At 47.7% G+C, this 21,521-nt stretch overlaps 1 protein-coding gene across 1 annotated transcript in view; it reads right to left on the bottom strand.

The window, feature by feature from the left end:
* Nucleotides 1–21,521, bottom strand: part of LOC147672873 (monofunctional C1-tetrahydrofolate synthase, mitochondrial-like) — a gene marked incomplete at its 3' end in the record, with an annotated part of 195,553 nt that overhangs the window by 95,180 nt on the left and 78,852 nt on the right. The gene's annotated exons all lie outside the window — the stretch shown is intronic.

Genomic DNA, 21,521 nt, shown 5'->3' with positions numbered 1-21,521 from the left:
AGGATCTTCCCCCCATGGTGGATCTTTGGATGCGTGGAATTGCGGCGAGGGCTTGATTGGACGATCGTAGTTGGCGAGTGGGGGTGTAAAAGGACAGGCGCGTGTTGAAGTATGAAAAAATTGCCAATAAACAACTCATGGCTCACTTAGAAGCTAATAATTCCCTGCACAGCTCCCAGTCTGGTTTCCGGACTAACTACTCCACTGAGACAGCCCTCCTGAGAGCGACTGAAACTCTACGGGCAGGAGCTGACGAGGGTCACACAATGGCACTCATTATGCTGGACCTCAGTGCTGCGTTTGACAGTGTAGCCCATTCCATCTTGCTACAGTGTCTAAACCAGGCTGGGGTCACCAAGGCTGCACTGGGATGGCTTAAAGCCTTCCTCATGGATCGCAGCTTCCAGGTTCAGAGGGGAAATTTCCTCTCAGACAGGATTGCCCTAGAACAGGGGGTGCCTCAGGGCTCTGCCCTGAGCCCCACCCTGTTTAACCTTTATATGGCCCCGCTGGCGGATGTGGTCCAATCGTACGGCATAAATTTAGTATCTTACGCCGACGATACCCAACTCCTCATCTCCCTATCCCAGGCACCCACCTTAGCAGCCGCAAACTTTAAAGCCTGCATGCAGGAGCTTGCAGGCTGGATGAACCAACACTGCCTAAAGCTCAATGGCTCTAAAACAGAGGTTCTTGTGATAGGGGGAAATACAGCCAGTTGGACTCAGGACTGGTGGCCTCCTTGTTTAGGCCCTCTACCTTCTCCTTGCAAGGAAGCAAAGAACTTTGGTGTATGGGTCGATCCCAAGCTTTCCTTTGATAGCCACGTCCATAAGCTAGTAGGGAAATGCTTTGGGGTGCTGAAGACCTTAAACCGTATGCTGGACCTTCTTCCTTTAGAGGCCAGACGCACGATGACCCAAGCTCTAGTCACCTCCCGTATCGATTACGGTAATGTGCTACTCTTAGGGACTACAGAGAAGAACATCAAAAAGCTGCAGGTTCTTCAGAACACGGCAGCGCGGCTAGTCCTCAGGCTACCCAAAAGAGCTGCCTCTAAGCCCACCTTGGCTGCTCTTCACTGGCTCCCTATAAAAAAGAGGATCCTGTTCAAAGCACTCCTAATATGCTACAGGATAACCTCTCAGAAAGCCCCTGAATACCTGCAGGATCTTGCTATCCCCTACGTGCCCAATAGAGCACTTCGCTCCAGGGGAACTGGTCTTCTCAAAGCCCCCCGGATAAACAAGGCCAGAAGGGGAGGGCGCTCCTTTCGTGCGCTGGCGGCCAAAAATTGGAACTCTCTCCCATTGAACATCAGACTTGCAGAGACTGAGACAATATTCAGGAAACTCTTAAAAACCCACCTTTATACCCTATAGGTCTCTCACTCTCTTCTGCTGCTCTCTCCACAGCGCGGGGACACGCCGGGATGGCGTCACCAGGCGCTTTACAAACCCCTTTATTATTATTATTATTATTCGGGTCCTAGGTCATAGAGGGCTTTGTGTGCGTGGGTGAGGAGACGGAACGTTATTCTCTTGTTGACGGGGGGCCAGTGGAGGTCTTTCAGGTGACCGGAAATGTGAGCTTGGCGGGGGATGTCTAGGATGAGTCTGGCTGAGGCGTTTTGGATGCGTTGGAGTTTTTTCTGTAGTTTGGATGTGGTTCCGGCGTAAAGGGCGTTTCCGTAGTCCAGTCGGCTTGTGACCAGTGCATGGGTGACCGTCTTTCTTGTTTCGGTGGGGATCCAACGGAAGATTTTTTTGAGCATACGTAGGATGTTTAAGCATGATGATGAGACGGCATTGACTTGTCTGGTCATCGAGAGGGAGGAGTCCAGGATTAAGCCCAGGTTACGTGTGTGGTCCGTTGGTATGGGTGCGGTTCCCAGGGCCGGTGGCCACCATGAGTCGTCCCAGGCGGAGGGGGATGATCCTAAGATGAGGACTTCCGTTTTGTCGGAGTTCAGTTTTAAACGGTTGTTCTTCATCCACTCGGCTACTTCTTTCATCCCTTCGTGTAGGTTGGTTTTGGCTGTGTTTGGGCCTTTGGTGAGGGAGAGGATCAGCTGGGTGTCGTCTGCGTAGGAGATAATGTTGAGGTTGTGTTGGCGCGCGATGGATGCGAGGGGACTCATGTATACGTTGAAGAGGGTGGGACTGAGTGAAGATCCTTGTGGTACGCCACAGATGACTTCAGTGGCCTCTGATCTAAAAGGGGGGAGGCGGACTCTCTGGGTTCTTCCGGCGAGGAACGAGATCATCCAGTCCAATGCTTTTCCTTGTATTCAGACGTTGCTGAGGCGTTGTATAAGGGTGCTATGACCGACTGTGTCGAAGGCTGCGGAGAGGTCAAGTAGGATGAGTGCAGCTGTTTCTCCGTTGTCCAGTAGTGTTCGAATGTCGTCTGTTGCTGCGATGAGGGCGGTCTCGATGCTGTGTTTGGCTCGGAAGCCGGACTGTGAAGGGTCGAGGGATTTGTTGGATTCGAGGAAGGCGGCGAGTTGACTGTTGACGTATTTCTCAATGACTTTGGCAGGGAATGGGAGGAGCGAAATGGGGCAGTAGTTCTTAAGTTCAGTGGGGTCTGCTGTGGGTTTCTTCAAGAGGGCGGTGAGTTCGGCATGTTTCCAGCTTTCCGGGAAGGTAGCGGAGTTGAGGGAGCAGTTGATGACGTCTCGGAGATGGGGTGCGATAATGGAGTCTGCTTTGTTGAAAATGTGGTGGGGACGTGGGACGGTTGGGGATCCTGAGTGGATGGTGTTCATCAGGCGGATGGTGTCTTCAGTGGTGATTGGGTTCCAGGCGCAAAGGTTGTTGAAGGGGGTTTTTAGTTTGGATGTAGGTGGGGTGAACTAGTCTCCAAAGCTGTTATGTATGTCAGCGATTTTGTTGTGGAAGAACGAGGCTAGAGAGTCGCAGAGGTCTTGGGAGGGAGTGATGTCGTTGGTGCCGGCGGTGGGGTTAGTGAACTCTTTGACAATGTTGAATAGTTCCTTGCTGTTGTGGGCGTTTTTGTCGAGTCGATCCTTGAATGCGGATTTCTTGGTGGATCAGATCAGTTGGTGGTGTTTGCGGGTGGCGTTCTTGAAGGTGGCCAGGTTGTCAGTGGTTGGGTTTTTTCGCCAGGCTTTCGAGGGTGCGACAGATCTTCTTGGATTTCTTAAGGTCATCATTGAAACAGGGGGCTTTTTTGCTGCCTTGCTCGATTTGATGGTTTTTCAAGGGTGCTAATTCGTCAGCGCTGTGGATGATCCATTGTGTGAGGTTGGTGGCTGCTTGGTTTGGGTCCGGTGATTTTGCAGGAGGGTTTTGGTGAAGCGATGTGAAGAGCTGGTCGGTGGTAATTTTGTTTCAGTTTCTCCGGGGAATTGGTTGTGGGTGGTTGTGGGTCGTAGTCTTTTTGTAGTTGAAGTGAACGCAGCTGTGGTCCGTCCAATGGAGAGCTGTGGTGTGATTGAAGCAGATGTGCTTGCTGGAGGTGAAGATTGGGTCGAGCGTGTGCCCGGCATAGTGGGTGGGGGTGTCAAGTTGTTTGAGTCACAGATTGGCGAGGTTGTCCAGAAGGGTGGTGATGTTGCTGTCGTTGTTCTTTTCCAGGTGGAAGTTGAGGTCTCCCAGTAGAATGTGGTCCTCGGAGGAGAGGGCGTGTGGGCTGATGAAGTCAGTGATGTCTTCGCTGAATTGTGTGCGGGGTCCGGGTGGTCTATAGATGAGGGTGCCTCTGAGTGTGGTCTTAGGGTCGGTGTGAATCTGGAAGTGAAGGTGTTCGGCGGTTGTGAGGTTGTCATCGGAACTGATTGTGATGCGGATGGTGTTCTTATGGACGATGGCGATGCCTCCTCCTGTTTGGTTGATGCGGTCCTTTCAGATGATCTTGTAGCCGTCCGGGATGGCTGTGGCGATGTCGGGCGTTGACGAGGCGTTCATCCAGGTTTCTGTAAGAAAGGCGACGTCCGGCGATGTGGTGTCGAGTAGGTTCCAAAGTTCAATGGCGTGTCGGGTGTTGAGCAGGATGCACTTCAGGTGGTTCGTGTCGGAGCTCTGTTTGGAGTCTGTGGATTTGGTGTGGGTGCTGATTCAGTCGAACTTGCAGGAGTGGCAGGTGAAGGGTCCATGGGTGTGTCCTGGGGCGGCTTGGTAGCAGTTTGGGAGTCGGCCAGGGTTAAGTGCTGAGAGGGTTGCGGCATCGTACGTTATGCGAGTGGAGTGGATTTTGCTGGGGTCTGGCGCTGGGCGCGGTCCAGGCGCGGACGGGCGTAGACGGGCGTAGACTGGCTTACCTTTGGCGCGCCTTCGGCGCGCATGGGGCGCGTCCGCTGCGCGTGAACGCTGCGCGCAAATGTGTCTGTCATATGTGGATAGTGGAGGGGGCGTAGCGAGGGAGGAGCAGCTGGGAGGCGGGAGCGGGGTGGAGAGCCGGGCTGGGAGGCACAACAACAAACAACAAAATGGCAGCAAGCCAAAAGCCAAACAGGAGGAGATTGGGGTACAAACTTAATAATGGCTATGAAATGGGCAGTGGCACCGGCACAATCCGGCACAAATAAATTAAGCAGGCAAAGGCAGCAATGCACAATTGAATAATTAATGCGCAGTTTAGCAGTATAGCGCTACGATATAAATATAATCAGGAATAAGGCACAAATAATTGCAGGAGCAATGCGAGCAATGCGCTATTGATTTCAATGGCAAAGAGCAGTCTGGCATTATAGCGCTACAATACCAAATTCTGAGCAGGGAGCAGCGCGAGGAGCGACCGCTTCTGAGGAACTCAGGACGGTCACAGCACTTGCTCAGGAGGGTAGAGCCTAAACTTTCAGTGGGAGGGAGGAGCAGCTGGAAGGCGGGAGCGCGGTGGAGAGCCGGGCTGGGAGGCACAACAACAAACAACAAAATGGCAGCAAGCGTCCAAAAAGCAGAAGCAAAACCATGGCAGAGCGCATTCCCAGCTAGCAACTAGGAGATCTGGTCAGCAGCAGCGAGCACACACCCTGCCTCTTATTAAGGCCCCAATTACCCACTACTGTGGCTCAAATAGGAATTACTAAATATTTGCCTTAAAGATGCATAGGATAGGGCTCAAAAAATTCCCAAACTTTTACGAGACCTGCAGGTCTAGTGACAAATAATCTACTCGACCTACTTCTAATGCTTTCGACACAAACTGGTTTTCAATTATGTGATCATGGGTAAGTATTTTAATTCAATGAGACACCATTTTCTTCTTTATTACATATGAGAGCACCTTCAAATATGCACGTTCAGCACGCCTACTGTACAGAAAACGCTTTAGTTTGATTTAATAGACTAAACGTTAGCTCCATATAGAATGCAAACCTAGCCACATTTAAGATACACTTGACTGCAGGCTTGCCCTTTAATTCATTAAATGCATTGTCATCAGGGCTTGGCCAGGATTGTCTCTCACATCATATTTAAAAACGATAACTTTTAATAAATACATAACAGCATAAAGTAGCAGCCCACTGATTTTTGCAATCAGCAGATTTGACATTGAAATGGCCACAGATTTTGTCACTGACGGGCTTTTAAAACTATATAGTGTACAATGCTTGGAAATAAAGTTTCTGAAAATATTTGTCATTTGCACATCACCAAAGTGTCCCGATTTGTTTTACTCCAATTTAAATCTTTTTTTGCATCACACTTCTGAATTACATGAAAAAGTTCTCTTAATTTCTGATCTACTTGTACTATTCATTTACAAGCTGTTCAAATGTCGTTTTAGAGAAAAAAGGGGACTTTTACTGCATTTTGTTTCACAATTATTGTCAAATAGCTCACTTGACAAAGTATTAACTGTAAAAAGAGAAAGACAAGTAAACAACATTTTCTAGGAACATCTGAGCAACAATTAGTAAAAAGACAAACTGACATTTGACCTCTGTCCATGAGCAGTTGGCAAATGTGTCAAGATAAAAGAAGATTTAAAGGTGTTTTAATTGCTCATTCACTTTCTGAAAAAAATAACCTGCTTCTTCCAGCTTAAGTTTACTCCGAGCTAAGAATAGTTGGACATGCTAAAATTTCACTTGCAATTGTGGGAGGGGAAATGGATTTTCAGCCGGGATAGGAGAAAGCAGTATTCCAGAATATAAAGGGACCAGTATCATTGTGATGGATGGGGCAGATTTGCAGTTCCGAGTGGTCACCACAGTGTCACAGTAGGACTGAGACCCTCAAACTGCTGTCTGTTATGGAGAGACATCAATGCCCTCTGAATGCATGCCTTTCAGGGAGCACGGTTCTGCTCCCTCCCAGAGAAGGATGTCTTTTGAGAAGGGAGTCATTGGAACCAGGGAGCAATGAGAACGAAGTTTTTCTTCCCTTGACCCCACAGTTGATTTTTGTTCAAGTGAACAACAGAAATTGAGTGGGAAACTGGGAGGATGTGAGATGTACACCTCCAGCCAGGAAGCCCAAACATGTGCTTCCTCTACAAACATACCACAGAAATCTGGGACCTCCTTGACGCTGACTCTCCCAACATCGCCTTCCTTACGGAAACCTGGACCAATCCCTGCTCTGGTCCAAACATCGCCACCGCCATCCCAGACAGCTACAAAATCTCCCGCAAGGACCACGATGTCCGAACACGGAGAGGAATTGCCATCATCCACAAGAAAACCCTCCGCCTGACCACTCACTCGTATGATCCAACGACAACCATGGAACACCTCCCTTTCCAGATCCAGACTAACACGACCCTCCACTGCACCCTCATCTCCAGACCTCCCAGACCCCATCCGCCCTTCACTGAGGCCATCGTAAAGCTCATTGCACCCCAGGCTTCTGCACCCCAGGCTTCCGCACCCACCGATTACATCCGACTCGGCGACCTCAACTTCCAACTGTCCAATCCCAGTGACCAGAACACTGCATCTCTTCTGGAGAACCTTGTCAACCTCATTCTCAAGCAGCTAGTCAAAGCTTTTACCCACACAACCGGACACACACTCAACCCAGTCTTCTCTGCCAGCAGAAACATCACCTAGTACCACACCACCAAACTCCTCTGAACCAACAACCACTGAGTACACGTCGCCTTCACCACCACCCTCACCGCCCTTCAGTTGTAGCTGAAACAAGGCAACCCAAGAACACCTCAGCACTACCACACCGCCGACATCAGCAGACGCCAACACCTCAGCAAGCAACCTGCACCGACGGATGTCCAACTGAGCAAACACTCTAGCACCCCTTAAAGAAGGCACCTGGCAAGCAACACTCCAAGAAAGCCAGTTGGTTTACTCCCACCCTCCACAAATCCAGATGCACCTGCAGACGACTCAAGAAGAGACTGGGGAACAACAAACCCTGGAAACACACACAGCCTTTAAAACTGCCCTCAATGCACACCACCTCCTCCTCAAAACCACAAAGAAAACAACCGTCCAAGACAGAATCAACGCCAAGGCACACAACAGCAAAGAACTCTTCGCCATCGCCAAGGAGTTCGCCAGGCTGAACAGCGAGATGACAGACGTTCCACGCTCCAAAGACCTCCGCAACAAACTCTGCACCTTCAACCACAAGATCAGGCAGATATTCAACATCTTGGACAACCAAGACCCTGCCACAACAGCCGTCACCACCACAAATAACCACGCCGCACCCAAACAGACCCTGTTCAACTGGACTCCGCTCACCAGACAAGACACTATAGACCATTAAGAAAATCCACTCTGGATGGGAGGAGCTTCGCGCGCAACCAAGATGGCCGCGTGAGCACAGGGCTCCCGAGACCCTCGTAACCTCCCGCATATATCCTGTAGTGTATCCTGACTTTCATATATGTCCCCGTGAAGACGAACCACTGGGGAGGCGAATACTACAACCAGAATCTGGATCGGACGCCGGGAGCCGGAGTTATGCCGATTTGAAGATTGCGGCCTGCGCCTCCGTGATGCCCGGCTGTGGAGTTGGCATGGTGCCCGAGTTGTAGTTGAACAACATCGGCCTGAGGCGGTGGAGACGACCGGTCCGGCTCACTTTCACTTTCGTTTTAGTCTGCTGGAGAGACCAAATACTGTGAGTGTCCCCCCCCTCTCACTGGAGGCGACGGTCTGGTCTGGTACTCAAGTATAAATATCCCACGGTGGGACCTGCCCTGAAGAGCCGTGCTTTTTGGCTGATTCCGCACTTCTGCTAGAGGGACCTTAGAGATCTCCATCTTTCTACTTTACTTGACTGTCTTGGGGTGACCAAGGTCAATCGCTGCCAGGCATGGCCTTCCACTCAGTCTCTTGATTGCGCTTTTATCCCCCGCCCCAGTCTGGAATCATCTCTACTGTCTTTCACGATGGCGAGGAAGCCAGAGGGGGACAAGCGGAGGTCAAAAGCTACTCGGCGGGGTAGTTATACCCAAACCAACATCATGGACCACTATGCCCAGGCTAAGGTGTCGCCCAGTGGACCGGGTAGGTCGCTGGAGGGAACGAAAGATCCACTGACTTAAGCGGCGGAGCCTACCCTGCAAGACGTCGTGGCCGCCATTGATGGGATCAGATCGTCTCTCGGGAAACAAATGGAGACTCTCGCCCATAAACTCGACACTGTGGCGGTTGATGTGAATTAGATTCGCACAGACCTAGCGAAAACCAACAAAAGGGTTACATCGCTGGATATTAAGACTTCTGGTCTGACGGACGACGTTGTTGAGATACAGACGGAGGTTCGCAATTTGAGGACCTCCAATGACCTCCTTGCGCGTCGTCTGGAGGATTTTGAAGGAAGGTCTAGGCGGAATAACGTCCGTATTATAGGAGTTCGGGAGAGAGCGGAGGATTTAGCAACTGATCTTTTTGTGGAGAACCTGATCATGAATCCTCTTGCACCCAAGGGACGGAGTAATTTTTTCACTGTGGAACGAGCGCACAGAGTTCCGGGTGGACAACCCAAGACGGGTGCCCCGCCGCGGCCTATAATAGCACAGATTTTTAATTTCCGCGATAGAGACGCTATCCTGCAGGCTTCGCGTATAGGCGGTCCCATAACGTTTGAGAATACTACCATCAGTTTTTATCCAGACTTCACCCAAGCTGTTCAGAAACAGAGACTTGGTTTTCTTGTTGGGGTGAAAAGGAGACTCCGAGAGATGGGCCTCAAGTATGCCATGCTTTTTCCGGCCAAGTTGCGTATCGAATATGCAGAGCTGACTTATTTTTTCGACAGACGCCGTGGCCGACTGGCTTGATACTCTTTCGGCCCATCATCCGCAGGACGGGCAGAGCGGTGGTGCGGAAGGCGGATCGATGGACCAGGAATAAGCCTCATCATTGACTGGTTCCTGGGGTATTCTGGAGGTTTCGAACTGTGGCGCAATAACTGTGTAATGCGATTCTGTGAGATATTTCGGGGGTTGCGGGGCTATCGGGGGGTCGTATTCCTCCTCTGCTTGACTTTCTGTAGATTAGTTTAGATGTGGGGGCGACAGGCACACTGCAAGTTGGGGTGGCTTTTTATTCTTATGCAGGGGTGCAGGGTGGGGGGGGTGTTGTAACTGGTTGTTGGGTGGGGAGGGGGGGGGGGTTTGTTGTTTTTTCTGTTTCGTTATCTGCAAGGCAATGTATTGCAAGACTTTCTGATTGGAGCACTGGTTTCTTCTTGGGGTTGGATTTTCTTTCTTGTGTGGGATGGGGGGTAGGGGGTTGAGGCTTCTGAGCTGGAATGTGAATGGGCTGGGGAATAGGATAAAGCGTGGGGTGGTGCTGCAGCAGTTAAAACGTCATTCCCCAGATAAGGTCCTACTTCAGGAAACTCACTTGATAGGAAATGCATGCTATGCTATGAATAGGAAGGGGTATCGTTTAGCCGCCCATACAGGGTTCTCCTCAGGTTCCTGAGGGGTGGGTATTCTTATTAAGAACTCTCACCCGTTGGAGGTAGATGCAACAGTTCTCGATGATAGAGGGCACTATGTCGTCCTTAATGGTCGTTGGGAGGGAAGGACTCTTTCCCTGATCTCCGTAGATGTTCCTCCCGGCCTACAATCCACTACCTTTGCAGATTTGGGGCGGGTTCTCCTGGCTCTCCCCGAGGGATCATTAATACTGGGTGGTGATTTTAATGCGATTGTGTCTGGTATTTTTGATAGACATCCACCTAGGGACCTCAAGGGGGGAGCAGAACTGGCTTCATGATCTCATCGATACCTTAGGCCTTGTAGACTGTTGGAGACTGTTGCATCCCACTCAGCGGCAATACACGTTCCACTCTGGTGCCCATGGTAGCCTGTCGAGGATTGACTACATCCTGGTGCCTGCTGCACAGGTGCCTTCTGTCGCTGAGATTAAACACATGGCTCGGGGAATTTCTGATCACTCTCCTCTGTGGGTTCAAATAGAATTGTCTTTGGGGACCGAGGGGCGGGTGGCCCCGATCAACCCTTGGGATCTTCGTAATCCTAAAACTCGTAACACTTTGATAAAGTCACTTGATCAATATTTTTCAGAGAATGAGGGCTCGGTTTCGTCCGCAGCGTCGCTTTGGGAGGCCTTTAAAACAGTTCTCAGGGGTCAAGCCCTGTCTTTGATTGCAGGCGTTAAGAAACAGAGGAATGAGGCGGTGGTAAATGTTGAGACTGAAATAGCGGGCCTTGAGTTAGATCTGGAACAGGAGGTTACCCGCGCGAAGACACATATGTTACGATTCAAACAGTTGGAATACAGGGCTTTAGTTACGGATGCAGCTAAGGCCATGAGTCTAGAGCAACAGGGTCGTCTATATGACGTGGGAGATAAAGCAGGTACATTGATAGCCTGGTTGGACAAGAGGGATAGAGCTAGTCGTGTCATGCCTGAGATTGAGAGGGTGAGTGGTGTGCGGGTCTCGGACCCGGTAGAGATTGTTGAGTGCTTTGCTGATCACTTTCGTACGGTATACTTTCCCGTGTCGGATAGACCGGAGGAAGACTCATTTGTTGCTGCATGACATTGCAGAGTCTTTCAGACACCGATAGAGAGCAAATGGACATAGCAATAACCGCCAATGAGGTTGCCCTTGCGATCCGCTCCTTGCGGTCTGGTAAGGCCATGGGTCCTAATGGGCTGCCGATAGAGCTATACAAGTTGCGACCTGATAAGATTGCTCCTAATTTGAGAGATGTTTTTGGAGTCTCGTGAGTGTGGTTCTCTCCCCCGAGACCAGCGACTTGTGACGATTGTTGTTATATATAAAGAAGGGAAACCTAGGGACAAGTGTGGGTGGTATCGTCCTATATCTCTTTTGAACGCTGAGCCGAAGATTCTCGCAAAGGTGCTGGCCAATCGCTTGATTACTGTTATTAGTGACCCGATCCATCCGGATCAGTCCGGTTTTATTCCCCATCGGAACACTGCGTTGAATCTCAGGCGTCTGCACGGAGTTCTCGCGAGGGCTGCGACGTTGCGCGAGCCAGCCATTTTAGCATCCTTGGATGCAACAATGGCTTTTGATACTATTGAGTGGCCTTATTTGTGGGCTGCATTAGCTAAATTTGGTTTTGGTCCCGGCTTTATCGGTTGGGTCAGGCTTCTTTACGAAGACCCGCTTGCGCAGATCGTAGTCAACGGTCGAGTTTCGGTCCAGTTTAGTCTCGGGCGTGGTACCCGTCAGGGGTGCCCCCTGTCACCGTTCTTGTTCGCCCTGGCCCTTGAGCCCCCTGCTGCCTGGATCCGCTAGGAGCCCTCGCTAAGGGGTATTCGGTGGTCCGCCGACTATGAAGATCGCATTTCGCTCTATGCTGACGACATATTTCTATATCTAATCTCGCCCAGGAAATCGTTGATGGTTTTCTGTGATGTTCTGGCCTCCTTCGGTAGAAACTCGGGTTTAATTATCAATTGGGCAAAATCCTATTTGTACGTTCTTTCTGGCGACGTCCCCCTTCTCCCGCGTAACTGCCCCATACAGGTGACACAGACGGGATTCAAATATCTGGGTATCTGGGTCTCCACAGACCCTGTGGCTCGGTATGAGCTGAATCTTCTCCCACCTTTAACTCGATTGCGGCAGGATGTTGCAGCAGGATGGCGTAGACTTCCACTCTCGCCGTTGGGACGCACGGCCCTCTTTAAGATGATGTCTTTGCCTAGTTTCCTATATGCCCTCCAAAACACGCTTGACATTGTCCCTGCCAGTTATTTCCGTAACATCGAGGGTCTCCAGAGGAAATTGATATGGGACGGTCGACCTCGCATTGCGTTGTCCAAACTAACGCTCCCGTGGTACGATGGGGCTATTGCCCTCCCGGACATCAAGCGATATTACTGGGCGTCTCAGTTGGGGGCCATTAATCATGGTATGTATGGTTCCGAACTGAATCCTGCATTTGCTATGGATAGATGGTTGCTGCCGGGGGGCAATTACTATAGGGCACTGTACTCGAAATCAGTGGTAAAGTCATTGTCCGGGCCTACTAGGACGGCGGTTTGTATATGGCATGATGCAACTGCTTCTATGGGTTGAAAGGACCGCCTGACTTTAGCGACCCCACTTTTCGACTCAGATAGACTTGGTACTCTGTGGAAGACAAAAGGGTTCGATAGATGGGACCTCATTGGCATTAGCAAGGTGGGAGACCTCTGGGTTAAGCGACAAGTGAAGTAGTTTGATACTTTAAAGAAGGAGTTTGAATTTGGGAACTCTGAGTATTTCCGCTATGTCCAGATTCGCCATGCATTGATGTCGGTCTTCTCGACGGGGGAGGCGATACCAGAGCCGCCTGAAGATAGATTGCTAGATGGCCACGTTCCGGACAGTACAATCGCCCTCGTCTATAAAAAGATGATTCATGATAGATCGGGCCTTCTGTTGCCCTTGCGTGATCTCTGGATCCGGGACTGTCTTGAATTAGATGATGAGGACCTGCAGTCGGCGATCTCCTCGCCCAAGGAGGTTGCGATTCCAGCAAGACTTCGGCTGGTCCAGCTTAAGATCCTTCATAGGGTATACATCATGGGCCCACGTATGGTCCATATGGACTTTTCAGAGGAGGGTTTGTGTAAGCGGGGATGTGGTCTGGTGGGGACATTTCTGCATATTATCTGGGAATGTCCTGACGTGGTGGCTTATTGGAATGGGGTGTATGAAGTAATGGAAGAAGTTACGGGTGTTCCTCTCCTACCGGAGGCCAAAGGCTGCTTGCTAAATGTCTGGGAACCCACAGATTACAACGTGGCCCAGACCAGTGGGCGACCCTGGGGGCCATGATCGCTAAACGTGATATTGCACAACTGTGGGGGTCCCAAAGGCCGCCTACGGTTGAGACGTGGAAGGAAAACCTGGATTGGTGCATGTTTCGGGAAAAAACGGTGTATCTGGCCCGGGGCCGCCCCCGGAAATGACAAAATCTGGAGGCCGTGGAATAGGTATCGAGGTGACATATGTACACCACCTGCAGTAGATAACATCGATATCCCACTTTCCCCCGGACCCCACATTCAATGTTTGCAATACTGTCTGCTTATTGTCTCTCCCCTGTGCCCCTACTTCCCTCCTATGATTGCTTATTATTTGAAGTACTGTTTACCTGTCCTCATGTGAACAAAGCGCTATGTATATTGTCTTTGCCTTGCTTGTTATACTTAATAAAAATAAAAAAATAAAAAGAGAATCCACTCTGGAGCCCCATCGGATCCTTGCCCATATCACATCTTCCATAGAGCAGCCATCTCCATCGCCCCAAAGCTTTGCCACTTGTCGTGACCGGGTTTTTGGTTCTATTTCAGAGTGATGGTGACTTTAGCTTGCTACCATCGTAGATCCCTATTCTTAGCTTGTTTTGGTCCTTTTCAGGCCTCTTTTCAGACCTAGAAGAATAAACTAGAGGATAGCCGCTTTAGGATGATGATAGATCCCTTATTTCTGACTCTAATCCATCTATTGCCTATTGGCTTTGAAATAATTACGTGTCCTTTCATCATTTTCAGGCCTGAAGACCTACAGTAGAGGGTGGATCCTGTAGTTCTGACTTTATATTACCTATTGGTAGGGTTTGTGTATGTACTTTGATAGAGCTGTGTGTCTATTTCATCCTTTTCGGGCCTTCAAGTCCCAGAACCAGAGAGACTCCATTTTGCTTTCTGCCTCTGCAGACTGAGATGCTTGTAGGTCAGGTGTGATGTTTTAGTTATGAGGTGTTGTTCGCTCTTTGCAAACTAGAGAGAACCGTCCAGAGCTGAATCTTATCAAGAAATGTCCCTGGGGCTCAAGTCTCTAGACGAAACAAGCAGCTGATCACTGTGAGAGCGCCTGAAGCAGGGAGCCTGGTACATGGATTTGGTGGGAGGAGACTACTGGCTGGAACTTTCCACTAGGGGAGAGCATTCCATATTAGCGAAGTGCAGAGAGGATGAGCTGTCAGAAGGAGTTGCTTGTCAGAAGGAGTTGCTTGTCAGAAGGAGTTGCTTGTCAGAAGGAGTTGCTTGTCAGAAGGAGTTGCTTGTCAGAAGGAGTTGCTTGTCAGAAGGAGTTGCTTGTCAGAAGGAGTTGCTTGTCAGAGGGAGTTGCTTGTCAGAGGGAGTTGCTTGTCAGAAGGAGTTGCTTGTCAGAAGGAGTTGCTTGTCAGAAGGAGTTGCTTGTCAGAAGGAGTTGCTTGTCAGAAGGAGTTGCTTGTCAGAAGGAGTTACTTGTCAGAAGGAGTTACGGTCAGAGGGAGCTGGTCAGGATGAGATGCAGTCTGGAGAAGATGCAGTCAGAATAAGCTGCTTTGCAGTTGGAGTGAGATGCTTTGGAGACAGAAGCAAGCTGACATAAACAAAGTCAGTTAGCCAGCTGGGACTGTGAATTGGAGAACTGATCTATGGAGTGGTTACCAGGCAGATGGAAGAGCTTGGAGCAGTTAGAAGTTCAGTTGGAGCCAGTGGAGTGAAGCCGTGGTGACAGAGGGAGAGAGCCCTGATTCCACCAGAGAGAGAGAAACATTCCTTTCTTATAGGGTGAGGTATTCTAAACTAGTTTGCTTTACACTTAATCATTCACTTTCCTTTATTTCCTAGGCTATATTCCCCACTGTATTGTTGCACTGATTAATCCCTTTTCTTTTAGCGGTGTGCAGTCTTGTTATAATTCATTATTTCCCTTTTCAGCTATCTGCAGTTCCAATATTCTTTCAGCTATATTTGAATGTGTTAGTAATCTGATAATAAAGCTTTCTGGTTTGACATTCTAATAAAGAGACCCCGCAGATCTGTGTATTCCTTAGATGTGTCTATTTCCCTTTACCTTTCAGGCTATGCCTAGATTGCTAGTTATTGTGATGTTATAATTTGTTATTGTGTAATAAAGGGACCCCAGTTCTTAGTGAACAGCTGTGCAGGTGTTATTTCTTCATGATTAGCCTAACCTTTCTTCTAGCCAGATGCTGTTATGTGGACGGATGTGTTTCCCGTCCAGGTAAGTGGTAACTGATCAAGGGAGCAAGGAGCGCCTAAATCAGAGAATAACCTTTGCATATAGTAATTACATTTGGTTGTTATCTTCTAGGACAGAGCTAACCCTTCTTTTTACCCAAATGCTGACAGAAGGATGTGACATTCCCTTCCCTGCAGATAATTGAGCATGGAAGATTGTGTGTAGATCAGGTCAGGAGATAACCACTGAATGCTACAATTAGGCCATTCTTGTGTGAGAGGATTGGATCTCCTATTCGCCACATAAGGGATAATATTGTGTATGAGACACCCTCAGTAGATATTAGACATATAGAGAAACTTCCCAACAGAGGGCGCTGAAGGTATTCATAGGACAGAGATTGCCGCTAGAGAGAGTGGCATTAGTGAGAGCATTGATTGTGGTCAATGTGTATACCCGCTGGATTGCGGCTTGTGAGAGATTGCCGCTAGCAAGAGTGGCATTAGTGAGAGCATTGATTGTGGTCAATGTGTATCCGCACCAGATTGTGACGGAAGTGAGAGCATCGGGAGGAGACTATGTTTAAACCCACCGGATTGTGGCTTGCGTGAGCACAGATTGTGGTCGGTGTGTAATGGTAGATGCATTAGAACTGCTCTCCACCATGAGGAAGAGAGTAGCATAGTCTGGGCCAGATTGCCATGAGACTATAAGGTGAGATCATAGGATGTGACATGGAATTCCTTAGTAATCAGTGAGTATTCCTAGTAATCCTATAGATTTAGTGGTGTTTTTGATGATATGAGCTTGTATATTGCTAATTCCCCATCCCCAGGAAGGTACCTAGGTACTGTGGTAAGTAGGCTCTGGGGAGGGAGATGGTTACGTTTCGGCTGGATTGGTGAGCTGGTGATATCTGGTCTGAAAATCCCGTCGTTACACCACTTTATCAACTGATCCATCGAAACAGCTGATCCCACTGACCTCAACATCCTCAAACCTATCTCCCTCCTCCCATTCCCAGCCAAGGTCATCGAAAAGGCCAACACTCACCTACTAACAAGGGTGAGTGGCCACATTATACAAACTCCTGATGGATTGATCACTCTGGCTTAAACTCAACACCTGCACTTCAAATCCCATGTTAAGTAGGTTAGAGATTAAACTCTCATCCTGCACATTAGGAGAGCTGAAATGTATTTCTTACAAGGGTTTATGGACAATAACTAGAGAATGTACAAGACCTTTGGACTGAGACCCAACACCAGGGACATTTATGCTCCCGACCGACTCATCTACAGACACACAATCTGTCAAAATGAGAATACATTTGTGAGTGGCCAATCTGCAGCAGAGTTAAAAAGACGAACTGCATTCATGGGTGAAGAAAGAAGTACGACAGTTTGCCATTGTGTTATAGTGGTGTACCTTCCGTTTTAAATCGGATAACAAAACAAAAAAACTTCTGGCATTGGGTGAGCTTATAATTTCGTACAAGAAAAAGACAAATACACAACCATGTGATGCCTATGTATGTGTTTTGCTTATTAAATTCAATAGCTGCTATAGCTGGGTCCATGGTCAACTGATACTTAACGAACTGTGGCAACTCCGAAAAGTTCTGAAATCGAAGGATCCAGGGAAAGAGGTGGCATATTCAAATCCTAATATTCTTAATTTTTGAATCCATAATGCTCTGCAAACATTAAACTTTGCCACAAAAAAGGTAACTTTACATAATGTATGCACTTGAAAAAACTGGAATATGTAAATCCATCGATACTAGTGCTCCCCCACTTTTCGTAACCAAAATGTTGGGTGGGCCTCTTGTACTGGAAAGAAAAGGGTTAAAGCCACAATCATGCAAAGTCCATGTGGACCTCAGATGGGAGATGCTTCCACAATTGGCCATAAAGTCAGCATGCACCCACTAACCAAGACATTTTTGAAAAACAAAAAGGTCATGGGTAATTCAGGTAAGAAAAGCTTATATGGATTACACCACACCAGTTTATTAACCGAGTTGGCCTGTAACAGTTGGGTAGGAAACTTTTAGGATAAACTTGTTCCAAATAGTTTGAAAAAGAAGAAGATCTAAAGAAGAAGATCTAAACACCTTAAAAAAATGTAATTGTTAAACTCTAAAATGAGCATTTGTCTCGCAAATAAAAATTATCTGGGATCCTGGTGCTGCTCCCTCTACCTTTAGATGCATGTGCAAGAAGTCTAGAATTATTGCCATTATCAAAACAGGCTCCTTTTGAATTGCAAAAGGGAACTTTTTGCCTTATTAGTAGTGACCGTGTTTAGCTGGCCTCTCAGATTTTTATATTTCTAAACACTTTACGAGATCCCAGTCCCTTTTGTTCACCCTCCAGACTTGCGAGCTACTTCTATTCAATTTGTTTTATGGGTTTTGGGCTCAACACAATGGCCAGGAATATCCCTCTCATGACTCTTTAAATGCATCACAAATATTAGTTTTAGACTGCACCTGCTGTTAGGTAGATGGAAGGAAGTGGAGGGCGAGGCCTTCAGTATTTGTTAGGGAAAGGAGCTATTTAAAGAGACACAAATTCTATTCTATTTTACTAATCTCTGTAAGGAGAGGTCGTAACTAGCTGGGTGTAGTCTGCTCACACCTCTTTGTACTTCTGTGGTACTTCAGCTGGAAACAGTCCTGCTGGGCAAAGTAGCAATGCAGCTAAGGCCAGGTGTGGAAGGTGACCTAGCCAGGATACATGAAAGGAGAAACAAAGCAAACCAGTTAAAGGGCAACAGCTCTGGAATACACATTGTCTATCTAGGAAGTCAGTATGAAGATAGGAGCCCAAGAACCATCAAGGCTTGCTGCTGTGGTCTCTTCGAATGCGGAGGGGTTACTCCGCAGAGTATTCAGAGACTAATAAGCAGCCAAGAGTTAGTGTCTCTCTGACAGCCAACTCCAGAGAGGCAAGGAAACATCTGGAGATCAAGTAGGAGTTGGAATAACTGGAATGTCCAGAGTGTCAAGATATCCTGCCTGTGAGAAAGGAAAGACTCAACCCTGCAGGAGGAGCCTATCGTGGAATCGACAGACGTACCTGACCCCAGCATAGGGTCCTCCCAACTCCCTAAGCAACTGCACTGAACGAGTCCTCAAATTGCCAAACTGGGCAGTGAGAGCTTTGTTTTTTATCCCCATCGTGACTACCACACACCTGAAGCTGTGTGCCCAAGCGGTATGCCTGACGAATCTGGGATAATCGCCTACTGGTAACCCGGGTGCCCCTCAAGTGGACAGCGTGACCACTGCAATGCCTAAGAGTGCTGTTGGGTCTGGCCCACTGCTGAAGACCAAGTGATCAAAGTAGTATTCTTGGGGTGTCCTGTGAAGAACTAAGGTTGTCGTCAGAGGCACTGCATGCTGAAGATATCACTCAGTGCGATCATCTGCATGTGTTTTGTCATGGTGTGACAGAAGAAGGGTCAAGTATTACCAGAGAAAACCATGCCCTAAACAGAGATCTACTGCTAGTCGCTCTGAAGATCGTCACTAACCGAAGTCTCCGCTGTGCAATATGCTGTGCAGTCAGCTGCCATGTAATGCCTGAAGACTGCCATGTGTAACCTGAAGAAACCTGCTACCGGTGAGTTTCTGCTGCCGCAGGAAGCCCGAACAGGGGCCAGCACTGCTCCTATAAGCTGGGTAAGAGACTAAAATAGTCTAGGCCTGAGACATTGTATTGCTTCGCCCTCCCAAATGATAGAAAATAATGCCCTCCACTCGAAGGCTTAAACATGATTTAGCAATAAAAACACCACCACCAGGAAAGGGATCTCACTTTTATATAATGGGACACATCAAAAGACTGTTTTCAGAATAAGTCATGTGGGTTTTATTCGTGCATAACTATTTTACAAAAAAGGTGTATATATGTGTATATATATATATATATATATATATATATATATATATATATATATATATATAACACAACAATCTTCCTGTCTACCCTCCAGGGTGCAGAAAAGGTCGGGACACACCAGGATGCTCAAATTCCTTTAATCAACAACAGTAGTTACAAAAGCCGACGCGTTTCGCCTTAAGGCTTGGTCACGTGACCAAGCCTTACGGCGAAACGCGTCGGCTTTTGTAACTACTGTTGTTGATTAAAGGAATTTGAGCATCCTGGTGTGTCCCGACCTTTTCTGTACCCTGGAGGGTAGACAGGAAGATTGTTGTCATATTTCTAAAATCGCCGGTTTTGTGGAAGGGACTGCCGCGCAGTTAAGAGTCCTGGATTACCGGCACACAGTGCAAAAATATATATATACATATACATATACATATACATATATATACATATACATATATATACATATATATACATATACATATACATATACACATATACATACATACATATATATATATATATATATACACACACACACACACACACACACACACACACAGGCAAACTTTGTGTTTGGATTGGAGCGGTGTGCCTGAGCCACGGAGGTAGCCTTGGGGCTGTCTCAGCCCACCACGGAGACGTTTTTCAGCGCCACCGGTATGGGAGCAAGGAGCTATTGTGGGAAGGTGATGACAGCTGCGAGGTCGTGATGTGATAAAGCACACCCCACTGTGGTTTTATTAAACAATACTATGACTCTGAGGCAGCCGACTCACTAGAGAAGGAAAGGACACTACATATACCATGAGTATATGTGTTGGGACATGCCCACTGAGGCGGGAGTTAAATTACTGTGTAGCTGCCTGGAAAATGTTCGCCTGGGAGTATTTGAGTCAGTGCCTCTGAAGAAGTTGGAAAACGAAACGAGTCAGGCTGACTTTTGAAGCGGCTGCTGTATTTGCACCCATTTCGCAGGCTGCTTTCTAAAATGAATAAAAGCTGAAATTCCTTACCTGGCTCGTGGGCTCCTCTACTTTGCGTTATATATATATATATATATATATATATATATATATACACACATACATATACATACACACACATATATATATACACACATACATATACATACATATACATATACATATACATACACACATTAATATTACACTTAACAATAGGCAAATGCAACTGCTATAATATGGAATGAAATACAAGCAGATAATGCTGGACGTCCGCTGCATAAAATCAGAAAGATATATACACTAAATACATCAGATGATTACAACCACTGAAGACTTGAATGTGCACACAGACTCACACACATCACAATGCCAATAATGAGAAATAAAACATCACTGGCTGCAAACTTCATCTTGGCCCACTCTAGACTGGGGGATTCACAGCCGGAGTCAAGAGACTCAGCAAACCAGGAGGTGCTGCACTGTAGACCCGTCCGTCATTGAGGCCAAACACATCCCAGTCTCAGTCAACAAACCACAGCTTTATAATCTCAACACACACTAGAAGGTCCCGAGAGGCCCTCCTCTGCGCCAAGGAAACAATGTAGTTGGCCACTTTCCATGCAAGCATTCCAAAGGCAAAAGAGTTCTCACTTTCCTTCTGCGCACTCACGTATTTCAACCTTTATCTTAAAAAAGCTTACGAAAGTCTCTAGCAGTGCAGTCAACAATCTCAAAAAGTACATCTACAAACAACCTTGAAAGTGAATAGCTTAAACAATATGAATAATCAGGGGGCCTGCCTGTGCGCAAAGCTCAAGCTAGAAAGAGTCAGAATTCAACATGTCTGTCATGAGGGCATGTCAAAGCCAATAGTAAGAACTTCATAATACTGCCCAATGTACAACATAATGCACATTTGTGCACCAATGTATATAATACTGCACTCCGAGACCAAGAAGTACATTCCACACCTCTCTCCCTCTCTCTCTCTCTCTCTCTCTCTCTCTCTCTCTCTCTCATGCTTTCAAATGTATATGCCACACGTTCTGTTTCTGGCAAGGCTGTTCTACTCTGTGAAAGCTCTCCCACTCTACAACTACAAAGAGACAAAATAAATCTTCAAGTGAAAAAGGCACATTTAGGAAACATGTTGTCATCCATTCAAGCAAGGATAATGTAAAACACCAAACGTCAATTAAAATAATGGTACTCAATTGTCATCATGTGGTTTCAAAACATGGGGAGGACCTTAAGCACTATAGACACCGAGAGTGAAGACTAAATTTGTGGGGGTCAGC

This window comes from Lissotriton vulgaris, unplaced genomic scaffold (genome assembly GCF_964263255.1).
Source record: "Lissotriton vulgaris unplaced genomic scaffold, aLisVul1.2 SCAFFOLD_1361, whole genome shotgun sequence".
NCBI classification, from domain to species: Eukaryota; Metazoa; Chordata; class Amphibia; order Caudata; family Salamandridae; genus Lissotriton; species Lissotriton vulgaris.
This window is presented reverse-complemented; position numbering and strand designations above follow the sequence as displayed.